Here is a 12,965-nt window from a genome sequence, read left to right as displayed (position 1 = left end):
GCCTTTGTCCTCCAAGGAAAGATGAGACCCAGAGGAAGATGGCATCTCTTTGGTAAGTCATCTGTCCCCATAGAGGGTGGACTCGAGCCAATGTTCATCTTAGAAGAAAGCATGATTACTTAGTTTGATGACGAATCTATAAACACTTTGTTGAATTTATTCAGTAGGTGGTGCTCTTTCTTTCTTATTTTTTTTTAAATCATCAAAGAAAGGCTACAATTGACTATGAGCTTGGTCTTTTAATTTACACCACAGTTACTGTAGATTTTTGCAAAATGCTCTCTTGCTTTTCACACTCTTAGCTAAGTGATAGTGGAGTTTGTGTAAGTGGGGAAGATATATAACTTCATTTATTGTCAGGAGAAATCAAATTTGCTCATTTTTATTCAGTTTACTAATATTTCTTCATAAGACTTGGAAGGCTTGATGTTTGATAATTTCTGATTGTTCACTAATGAAAGCCAACACTTTAGACAAAGAGCGCTGATCAACACCGAGGTCCTATTGGGAGGCGATGCCTAATATCATCAAAGAACCATTGGTTGGTCTGGGTAGCTCTGGAACTCTGTATTTATAGGTTTTGTTTTGATTGTAACAATTCTTTAAAAATCTTAAAAAGACAGCATGCATCTTAAGCCCACTTTAGACTGGAAAAACTTGGTTAATTGCAAGAACAACAAGTTAGTTCAATGTTAAGTCCTTGGTAAACTAAAGACCCCTTTATACTATAAATAGACATTGAAAAATGTTGTATGTGCTTAAAATTTCTTAAAGTATATGAATGTGTATTTTATGAACCATAAAGATGATGGAAAAAAGACACACCATTTTTAAAATTGTGCCTCCCATCTGTGACCATGGAAACTGAAGATTAATTTTTTGAAAAGCTGTCTACTGACTATTCTATATTGCCATCCTTTAGGACCCAGGAACTTCTTGTCCAAGAGAGTTTGCAGTGTATCACTTTCAGCCTGCTGACCTGGTGCTGATCAAAACCTGGAGAGAGGACAAGGTCCCATCCATTGGGGAGAGTGTCTTAATAAATACCGCTGACCCCACAACTGTTTGGATTGCTGAAAGAAGTGAATTTACTACTCCTGAGTCAAGAAGCCAATTAAGGAGGTTTCAACACCCGAGGGGGAGATCAAAGAGAAGCATTTGGGTCATCCAAGGAGCCTTTCAGTTACTTCTAAAGAAGACCCGGTGATGTCTGCACAAGGGACACAAAGTTGGTGGAGCTGATGTTCTTTTTACTTTTACTAAGTATGTTGCTTATGATGCTGGTGTTATTGTGCAGGGGAAAGCCTCTTAATAGAAAGACTATTTCTAGTCTGAAATTCAGACAGAAAATCTATTGAACTAATCCAACTTTAAAATTCCCCATTTTGGGGGTTCCTGGTTAGTTCAACTTCTGGAGTTTAACCTATGTAGGGAAGATTACTATTATACAGAGAATGGGTTTCAGATAGAAAAAAATCAAAGCTTGACATAAAGAATTAAATGCTTGGATAAAAAACATCAATTTATAGTGCAGGAACACTAGACAAGAGTGATTATCAGGCTTGCACAGCAGAGCATCCATGCCCAGGCTCAAGTAATATCCTTTCCCCTAGCACAGGACAGAGACCCCCACTTGGGTAATTGTGTGCTAGCCTCATTTCAAGAAGAAGCTATTTGGAGAATAAGACTTCCCAGAGTCTGTCTCTCCTGTGCTTCTCTTCAGTATGGAAAGACTGGCCCACCAAATTTCCTTTTTTTCTCCATAGGAAATTATTCCTCATGTATCACATGGCAGAGAAATGGATTCCCTTGCCCAGTGGGGGTTCTTGGAACCTATGCCTATGCCATGAATGTTTCAAACAACAAAAAGATGGTTGACAATTGCTCTGCACTCAATGTCTCCCAGGCTGACTTATGGTGGTGTTGTGAACAGCAGAAACTAATCAACCCTTCCATCCACTAGTACGGGATCTGTGTGCTGGTTCAATTGGCCGTATCCTTCCCCCTAGCTCCTAGCTTTCATTCTCTCCTCCCCCCTCTCTCTTGTTTCCTTCCTTTCTTTCTTTCTTTCTTTCTTTCTTTCTTTCTTTCTTTCTTTCTTGGTTTTTTGAGACAGGGATTCTCTGTTGCCTTGGCTTTTCTGGAACTCACTTTGTAGACCAGGCTGGCCTTGAACTCACAGAGATCTGCTTGTCTCTGCCTCCCCAGTGCGGAGTTTAAAGGCATGGCTACCACCGCCCATCATTTCCCTCTCTTGGTGGAACTAAACTAAGAAGCCAATACCGGGATCTTTTGGTGTCTGTTCTGAGTCTATAGGAATCCTCGGAAGAGTTCTAAACAAATGGAAGACTAAATACCAATAGCTACAGGATTCAAAGTGACTATCAGTAGCAGTAAATAAAGATGTAGCGATTAACTCCAACTGTTCTAACTCGCAGGGTCTATCAGTGGATGCCAGGGATGCTCTTAAAGCAGTAGTTCTAAACCTGCGCATTGCAACACCTTTGGGGCTTCAAATGACAGGGGGTGCATATCAGATATGTATACTACAATTCCTAACAGTAGCAAAATTTTAGTTATGAAGTAGCAATGAAGATAATTTTTATGGTTGGGTGCTGGGCCTCATGAGGCCCGTGTAACTTCCTAAGCCTAACTTGAGTTTGGTGAGGCCCAGTGTAACTTTTTAAGCCTACTTTGAGTTTGGTGAGGCCCAATGTAACTTCCTGAACCTAAGTTGAGCTTGGTGAGGCCCAGTGTAACTTCCTAAGCCTAACGAGTTTGGAGAGGAGTGACTCAGAACAATCTGATGTAGGCTCACCTCTGCCCAGCCACTGCTGATGTGGCAGGATCTTATTGACCCTTATTCCTTACTCTACCTCACCCCATCCCAAGACTCCAGCCCACTACCTCAACCCTATATAAGTTCCTGCCCTGATGCAGTAAAGTGAGATCTTGCTTCGACAGTCTCCCTACTCAGTGTGTGTTTCTCCTTGGCTCTGCCTCAGCCCTATCTGCTGGAGAACCCGGCAGTGGGGGTGGGTAGGTGGGTGGTGGCAGTCACTGCAACACAGGAAACTGTATTAAAGAGTTCCAATGTTAGGAAGGTTGAGAACCACTGCCTTAAAGGAATGCCTAGCCAGCTGGATCCCTCAGCTGCATAACTGGGGAGAACGAGATTGCAGTTACCATGAAGCTAACAGAAAGAAAGCGTTTGAGTCATGCTTGATGAAAGATACTGTGCTTCTATTCCCAAGAACACGGCTCTTGGAGCAACAGTTTACTGGGGCCTTCCAAGGATTAGCCACCATGCCAATACATTTTAGAAAAAATTAAGTAATTAAAACAAAAGTGAAACTAGAACCAATAAGAATAAAAGAGAAAGAGGAGAAAGAGGGAGAAGCTGTGGGAAACAAATTGTTATGGTTCAGTTTCAGCATGAAGCACTCTTCAGTTCTTCAGAGTTACAGATAAACAGAAAGTGCTAGCCCGCCCCCCCCCCCCCCCCCCCCGCCTCTGGCAGTGACTGGTGCTGGCTTCTCTCAGAGCTCCAAGGTCTGGAAGCTACAGGTAGCATCCCTGTGACTAAGCCCACAATCAGGAAGGAGGGGGTCAACCTCAAGCCTCAGAGTATCCATTACATAACCCTTTGTGTCTTAAACCAATAGGACTGGGGACTTGAAAAGGTGGCACAAGTCCAAGCCTATGGGAAGGAAGGACTGGCATTTCTAGCCATCAGGGGACTTTGAGAATCCTTGACTTGTGCCCAGTTAGTGTGCCAGCCATTTTTCTCCGTTTCTCCGTGCTGCCGTTCCTTTCTGCAGAATAGCATATTAAAATCTCTTCATTTTTTTTTTACAGACTCTTGAATTGTTATTGCATTTCCAACAGTGATGATGACTCCCCAGTTAATTGTTCAGTTCCAGGCTTGGTCCATTTCTCCTGGCTCTTAAGGGTGAGGCTGTTTTGGCAGGGCTGCCTAAAATCCAGAGAATAATTCCTACGCTGATTGGCTACCCATTGTTTTTCTTTCTAACAGGCACCTCTAACTCATTGAGGACTGACAAAGTTCAAGGTTTCTTCAAATAATGGTCATCCTACAAGGGTGACAGGACCGAGGAAAGCAAAAGCTGTGTGACTTCCATTTCCCGTTGTTCACCTCCACACACCTGTTGAGCCATCCCACGGATTCCCCACCTGTCCCTGTCGCTCCTTCCTTGTGCTCTCTCTCCATTTGTTTGTGCTGCTTTCTGAGCACAAAGACTTGCATAAGAAATTGGCTTTGATTCGTTCAGCAGTCTGGTCACGCGGCGGGGGCTGACTGACTTATGGGCACCTGCTTGCCATATGACTGATGCTCCAATACCTGTGTGTTGTGCAATTAAAGGAGAGCTGATTCTTTTGGCCCGGGTTGAATCCTGGGTGGCCCAAAGAATGTGAACGAGTCACAAGCAGAATATGGGTGGGAGGAAGCCCGTGTGCCTGGCAAAGGAAATGGCATACAAAGGTAACTCCTCTCTTTGTCTCCCTGTGTTACCCACTGTGAGTGACTTAGAGGGTGGCAATGGGTCAGAGATGGCTAGGCAGGAGGCCAAGGCAGCGAAGCTAGTGTACTGGCACACTCAATAGCCTATTTCCTATTTCCCAGGGCCTAGCAGGCCACAGACCCACACCCCTCCGTTTCCTTTCCTCCTGGCTCCTTAGCATGCCTGCCTCTGCCGTCAAAACCTCAGCTCTGATCCCCTCTCTACCGCCATCCGCCATCCACATCCACAGCTTCAAATTCCAGTCTTCTCCTGCCTGGTTATTGCAACACCTACCTCATCGGGCTTCAGGACTCAGTCCCCTTACTACTCCTCATGTCACGTGTGCTTCCAAGGAATCTTTCTGCAAGTTGTGGCAGGCGCCTATGCTAGTCTTTCTAAGCATAGAAATTTCAGATTCCGTTTTGCACTGTGTACAAACGGGGCCACATTCATATTCATGACCTAGTTGTCTTTCCCTCCTGCCTCTGTCTATTCTCACAGGACCCTAATCTCTTCCAAAAGGCCACCCAAAGATTTTGGGGTCCCTTAGCAAAATGCCACTGAAAATAGGCTGTACCCACCAGCATAAACCTGAGCATACTTGCCAATGGTCTTCAATGAGATCAGCATCTGTGTTAAGGAAATGACCTTCCATTCCAACGTGGCATTCTTTAGCTGATGTGATTTGAAACAAATCACCGTGGCCTTCGTGGGTCACTCGAGAAACACCACCCTCGCTTGTCTGGTAATCCGTCAAGCCGGGCCTCTCCCTGCACTCTATCCTCAGTTCCCGCTTACCCTGTTGGCTCCTTGGAGCTGTTTTATTATTTTTGTGTTGGGAGCTCAATCCCTCCTACTGCTGCTTCCTCCTGGAGGACAGCTCTCCAGAACATGTGCGGAGCAGCTGGCTTTAAAACATACACCTGCTGTTTAGAACATCTGCTCTCTGGTGTGGAAATTGGATTCGAATTTTAAAGCACGATTTACTTTACCCCTCGAAAATAATGTTTTTTTCCTGTTTAACACAGTAGTTTTTTGGTAAAGAGTTTTTAAAATCAACTATTGAAATGCAGATTATAAACAATAAAGGATGCTGATTGTGTGTGTGTGTGTGTGTGCGCATCCACATTTAGAGGTCAGAGGTCACCTGCATCTTGGGCATCTTCATCAATTGTGCTTTGCCTCACTTTTCTTCAGACAGGGTCACTTATTTTCCAGCTTACAGATTTTGCTAGACCAGCTGCCTAACAAGCCACCAGGCCCTCCTGACTCGGTCCCACACCTCCCTGAGAGCTGGGATTAAAGGCACATGCTGTGACAATCAGTTTTTTATACTGGAGTGTTAGGAATCCAAAGTCAGGTCTTCATGCATACATGGTAAGTGCTCTACCGACTGAGCCATCTCCCCAGCCCAAGCATACTCTTCTCTTTTTGTACAATTTGATGGATTTCAACCAAAGTATGCACTTGGAAGATCACCATCCCAGTCAGCGATGGAGCAACGCCTGCTCCCCCTGGAAATCCCTCTAAGCGCTCAGTGGCCAATCCCTCTTCCGAGGCAGCTGAAGGCAACAGCTGATCTGAGCTCTGCTATTATAGGTTAGTCTGGCTGCTTTTAGAATACTTTGTGGGTAGGGCCGTCATGGATGCTCGGCTGCTGGCTGATTTGCCCGCTGCGGTGGTTTTCAGAGTCCCCGTGACTTGGATGTATCAGCGGTTCAATCCTTCGAGCTGCTGAGAAGCCTTTCGGTGCATGTAGCACGTTTTGTTTACCCGTTCTTTTGTTGATAGACATCTGTCTGGGTTAGTTCCAGCTTTTGACTGCTTGGATAAAGTCCTCTGAACAGTCATGTACAAATCTTTGTTTTGACAACTGTTTTCATTTCCCCTGGGTAAATGCCTAGTAATAGAATTGCCGGGTCATCTGGCGAGGATTATGATTGACTTCATTAGGAATCAACATTAATCCCCAGGTCATATTGCTTTGACAGAATCACATGATTTCTGACTGAACCCTAGGTTTAATGATCCTTGCTGAATTGCACTTTGCCATGGCGCTGTTCCTTTCTGAAATGGCCTCATTCCTTTTCTCCAGGGACTGACTATACTGAATCACACAGGGAATTCTGCATCTGGGGTCCTCTAGAAAAGTCAGAACCTTTCAGTTTGCTTATTGCTGTAAACACTGCTTAGTTCAATGTTCCTGTTAGAGGTCTGACTCAGAATCCTTACATATTAAGACATGACCGAATACCCTTTTCTCCATTTCTAGAACCACTCATGATGTAAGGTCAACCCACATTCTCCGACTTACTCCAGGAAATGTGTTTTCATCTTTGCTCCCAATGACACCATGTTGACTTCTCTGAATGACTTCATCATTCAAATTGGAATTTCCTTGGAAAGACCTTTTTTTTTTGTTGTTGTTGGTCACGAGGAAGGCAGTGTCCTTGTTACTTTATTGGTAAACATTTCTCCCTTCCTTCTAGTACCCTTCATAATTTTTAACCCTACATTTACTTCCTCAAACACTTATTTTTACTTCCTCAAACACTTATTTTAGTAGAAATCAAACTACAAAGTGAGGACGTTTGTCTGTCTGTCTGTCTGTCTCATCAATATGAACAAGGGTCCAACACAGTATCTATTAGTGTCCAAGAAACTCATGGATAATAAAATGATTACCCAAGCCTTTTATCTGCATAACTTACCTGGAAATTAGTGACCCTTTGCTATGAGTGCCAGATAGTTTTTAGCCACAAAATTTAACATCTAGTTGCCTTACCCCTCCCTTTAAAGAAGCTTTTTAAAGATAAGGATGAGCAAAGTGCTGAGAATGAGTGGCTCTGAAAGCTCAGCCCAACCCCCACCTCCACCCCAAGGTGCAGGGAGCATTGCAGAAGAGAAGGTGGAAAGAATGCAATAACTGGAGCATGGGGAGGAGCACTGTGGAACGCTGTCCTCTGGACATGGCGTGACTGTTGCATGCATGAACCCCCAGCGACCGACTGTTGTCACCAACTATACAAGACCTGCTAAAAGGTTAAGCCTGTTAAAAATTCAACCTGGATAGGGTTAGATTTCCTGACCCTGTTCCCCTGCTGAGAAGACCTTGGCAGTTGAGGATTTTGAGGAACGGATAGTCACTTTTTTGGGGGTATTTGGCAACTGGTAGGCTGCCTATGCCGCGGTGGGTAGTCCCACACCTGTGTCACATGAGCAGCTCTCATTGGACTCGTGGATCATAAAAAACAAGAACATGAAGTCATAAGGGAGATGTGCTGGGGATAGGGGAGAAGTTGAAGGAGGGAGTGGAGTCCTTATGGCCAAGATACATTGTGTACATGTATGAAAATGTATAAGAATAAATGATAGTAGTTAAAATATTAAACAGGGACCAGTATCCCATGCACACCCTTTCACATCAATGCACTGGGTACTTTTAGAGCATTGTTTACATGTTGCACATATTTGTTTCAGTAAGCATTAAAAGAAAATTTCATTTGTGATTAAAAAGCTTGTCTAGGGACTGAAGAGATGTCTCATTGGATAGAGTGCTCTCTATGCAAACATGAGGCCTGGATGCAGTATCTTCATACTTTTATACTTTAAAATTAAATATTCCTAATAGTTTACATATATGGGTGTTTTTTGCCTGCATGGTGTCTGTGTATCTTACGCATGCTGATGCCAGTAGAGGGAGTCCCCTGGAACTGTAGTTATGTGGATGTTTGTAAGCTACCATGTGGGTGTTGGAACCAAACCCAGGTCCTCAGCAAGAGTAACAAGTGCCCTTAACCAGTAAGCAATCTCTCTGACCCCACCATGCATCCTTAATTCCAGCATAGCTATTTCAAGATGGGAAATAAAGACAAAAGACTCCCCAAAGGTCTGTGAGTCAAGCAGCCTGAAGTGGCAGGTGAGGACTGACACCTGACCTCTACATGTGTGTATGGTATACACACTCATGTACAAAGACACGTACACACAATACAGTATGTGCACACATCATACACATTAAAAACACAGTTTGTCTAGAATTTGGTTGACCTTGTTTTCAATTGGTGTGGGAAGTCCTTCTGTATATGTGTTGTTTTTATTGGTTAGTGAATAAATCTGTTTCAGACAGTGGCTTAACAGAATAGAACAAGGCAGGAATTCCAAGCAGATAGAGGAAGAAAGAAGGCAGAGTCAGGGAGAAGCCATGTAGGAGCCACAGAAGACAGACACCTCCGCCAGAGGCCATCAAAACTTTGCTGTTAGGCCATGACCTCTTGGTGATGCACAGATTAACGGAGATGGGTTAGTTTAGGATATAAGAGCTAGCTAGAAATACGCTTAAGCTATTGGCCAAACAGTATAACAAATAATATAGTCTCTATGTGATTATTTCAGAAGTCTGGGCGGCCCCTGTCAATATTCAATCATAAAACTAAGCTGACAGATTATAAATTTTCATGAGTGTGAGTAAAACAGCATTGTCCAAACTCGAGATTCCTCTAGGTAATAAAAAAAACTCCATGGGCCATGTTCTTTCATCAACTCTTTCCCCATTTTCTTGTTTATCTCTTTATTTTCTCTGGTGTTTCTTTTAATCATCTTCCCTCTTTAAAAAAAATTCTTTGAAAATCCTGATATTGTAGAACTCTCATTTGCATGTTACTGTTTAACCTCACTTGTCATTAGCTTGCATCTAAGGCTTGTAAATCTTGGTATCTGGCTTGCCCAACTTCATAGAAACATGCTTACATGTGGGTCTTATTTCTCCCTCATAGGTTGGGCCAGTAGAAAAATAAACGGTGGCTTTGCTGGTGTGTGTGTTGGCGGTATACCATTCAGCTCTCATATTGTCTGTGGGATACATCTCTGGCTGGGGGGATGAAACAAGCCATCAGTTGGGAAAGGCAAACAAGATATTATGCTCCCTCTCTCCATACAAAGAAACAGGGGTTCAGACCACGCTGCAAATCTTCCTCAGCATTGGCCTCCTCACCTCCTGATAAAATGGGAGCCCAACTTGCTGAGACATCATCCCTGGGCCTGCCTGATGAGAAAGGCTTTCTGTCTTACTAGTAGTGTGTGCTGTGACAGATAAGAAGCCAACCAAACAGAATGAAAACAAACAAAATCTCACCTAAATTTATGGGAAATCTCCATGCAGCTTTCAGAAGACTTATTCCACCTAAGATGTTTCTGGAAAATGAGCTGGTTTAATTCAGAGCCACCATTGTACAAATGATAAAGCAGTTGCCTGATTAAGTCTGCATGATTGAGACTGGGACTGAGAGGGTCCAGCATCTGGCTTCCCATCCTGAAGCTGGTGCCCTTTAATTTCATCGGTCCGTCTCACTAAAGGATATTTTTAGTACATTGTACTTATTAAATATAGTTTTATGTTCTCTGACCCGTCCTAAAAGCTTGTGAGCCAAATGTTTTATATCCCTCTGAGAAACATAAATTAAATAGCTCATTTTATGTGTGCTCTAATTGATCTTGCAGCTTTGTTTGGAGACTCAACCCAGGCAGAGGTGAAGGAACACAGTAAAAGAACCACTTTGCAAGGGGTAGGTGGTAGTATTCTCATTATAGTGAGTCCTTTGGGTGACCAAGGATACCCCACGTTCTACTTTGGTTTCTATTGTTGTGATAAAGGAAGCATCATGACCAAAGCCACTAGGGGGAAGAAAGGGTTGGGTTTTATTTTTTCAGTTTACATTTTATATTCCAATATGAAGTAAGTCAGAACAGGAAGTCAGGGCTGGAACCTGGAGGCAGGAACGGAAGCAGAGGCCTTTGTGGAGTGCTGCTCACTGGCTCACTCCCCATAGCTTGCTTGACTTGCTTTTTTATACAAAAAGGCCCAAATGCCCAGGGTTGGCACTGCCCACGGTGGGCTGAGCCCTCCCACATCAATGGTCAATCAGGAAAATGCCCCAGGCTTGTGTATAGGCCAATCTGAAAGAAACAGTTGTTGTTGTTGTTTTTTTTTTAATTGAGGTTTCCCCTTTCTAGATGTCTGACTTTATTTGCCCTCTGTGGCTATGAAAAAAAAAAAAACATGGTCAAAAACCACTTGGGAGGGAAGGATTTACATGGTTTATCAATCCCAAACACAGACAGTCACTGAGGAAAGTCAGGACAGGACCTGAAGCAGGGCAGAAACCTGGAAGCAGGAACTTAAGCAGAGACCATGGAGGAGTACTATTTAAGGGCTCCTTCATGGCTTTCTCAGCTTGTTTTCTTAACTAGCAGAACCACGTGCCCAAGGGTGGCATTGCCCACAATGGGCCAGACTCTTACATAGCAGTCATTGATGAAGACAACGGCCCACAGATTTGCCTACAGGTCAGTTTGTTTGAGGCATTTTCTCAGCCTAGATTTCTTCTTCTCAGATGGCTTTAGCTGGTGTCAAGTTGACAAAAAACTAACCATTGTGTCCCCTTAAATTATTAGAGGGTCAGGGAACACTAAAGTTGCGAAGATATTGGTGAACAATGTGTGTGTGTGTGTGTGTATGTGTTTGTGTAAACTGAAGCCCAGACAGGGAAAGAGTTGTCACCAGAGTTGTGCCGTGGTTAGTTAGCTGCAGAGACACAGGTAAAACTTGGTTTCCCTCCTCCCACAGTGATGCCTTTCTATCCACCTCATCATTGATCCTGTTTCGTCTGGTTGGAAATGCCTATTCTGGGCATCATGGGTCCTGGTTAGAGATGCCTATACCAGTCATTAATTCCATTTTTTTTTCTGTGCATCACTGTAGGTCTAGGCATAGATGAAGTGGAATCTCACACAGGTTAGCAAACTATCCTTGGAGCTAGTAACTATGTATGTACAGTATTAGGTCTTTCCTTGGGGAGAGAGAACTAAAGCTTTATTTATCCGAGACTTGGCTTCAGGCATATATCCCCAGGCAACATCCGTTTCACAGGGCATCCCTTTGGTTGGAGGGTAAAGTTACATTTCCTCAGAAAGTTCCTGGAAACTACCTATCAGGTGTTCTAGCTGGGAAGACAGCAGACTCATAGTGAGAGGCTGGCAAGGTGACTGGATCTGCCAGTGGTGCCAACAGAACACCTTAGCACAGACTCTTGCTGCCTCCAAGCCTCGATGTAGAGGCCTGTTGGTTCTAGTATTGCCCAGTGTAAAAGGACAGGAAGAGAAGCTGGTGGTCCAGGTGTGTCTGTGAGAGTGTCTTGAGTAGGTTAATTGAAGACTGGAGATCCTCTCTAAATTCTGGCAGTACCATTCTGTGGGCTAGAGGTCCTAAACTGTATAAAAAGAGAAAACAGTCTGGGCACCAGCATTTCTCTCTTTGCTTCCTAACTGTGGATACCGTGTGATAAGTTACTCTGTGCCATGTCGTTCTTGCCATGATGGATGCTATCCCTCAGGCTGTGAGCCAAAATAAACCCTTTCTTCTTTAAGGTGCTCTACTCAGGCAATCAACACAGTGGCAAGAAAACTAGAGATGTCCCCACTAATTTAGAAGAAGATCTCTAAAATCAGCTCTCAGCTCCAGTTTTGAGCTCTATTGTCTTTGAGCTGAATACTGAGTACCACCTAGTTATTCATTTTGTCTCTATTTGTACACGTGTATAAATGTTATACCTATAATTTTAGGCTATGCTAACAGAGCTAATGCAAGTCAAATAGTGGTCACAGTCCTTGATATATAGAAGGTTTCAATAAATATTGTTTCTTTTGTTCTTATTTTCCTTCCCATCATTTTCATCATCACCCATGCCAAAAGTTCTTTCTGCTTGGGCGACCTGTGTTCATTTAAGCAACTGCTGCAGTGACCCAGGGGACACTATGTGACTCCCTAAATCTACTCTTACCCTTCCTAGGGGATGTCCTAGTTGGTTCCCTTGGCCTGCTCCCATCTTGTGCTTGGGGAATAAACCAGCTCAAGCTTGAGCTCTTGAGACACAGCTGCTTCGCCTCTAACCAGATCATATTTCCCATAGAGGAGAGAGAAGGAGCAAAGACTAAGTTTCAGCTAAGCTCTTAGAGTACACCGTGACCGTCCTAAAGTGTCCACAGTGGGCTCTGAGCTCAGTGAGTCCCTCCTCAAATGCCATATGGAGACACCAAGCTTGAGTTTCACTTTAATTGGGTGACTTTGGCCAAGTTGTTTCATCTACACGAGGGCTCTGGGTTCTCTGAGCTCTAATATTTGGGTGGTACTAAGAGGGATGTGTTTACCAACAGGCCATTGGGGGATGGGAAAGCTTGCTGACAATGGGAAAGATGCAGATTTTGAGCTGGAGGGTGACCCTTGTTTGGTGTGGGAGGTCCTTCTGTCTATGTGTTGCGTTTATTGGTTAATGAATAAAGAACTGGCTTGGCCTATAGCACGGCAGGAGGAAGGTGGAGTCGGGGAGACACCATGGAGCCGCTGCCAGAGTCAGACATGCCAAAACTTTGCCAGTAAGGCACTGC

The sequence above is a fragment of the Microtus oregoni genome, unplaced genomic scaffold (genome assembly GCF_018167655.1).
Source record: "Microtus oregoni isolate MIOR12 unplaced genomic scaffold, Mior012 000069F_ref0000032, whole genome shotgun sequence".
NCBI lineage: Eukaryota > Metazoa > Chordata > Mammalia > Rodentia > Cricetidae > Microtus > Microtus oregoni.
The sequence above is the reverse complement of the archived record's forward strand: the minus strand, read 5'-3'. Positions refer to the sequence as shown.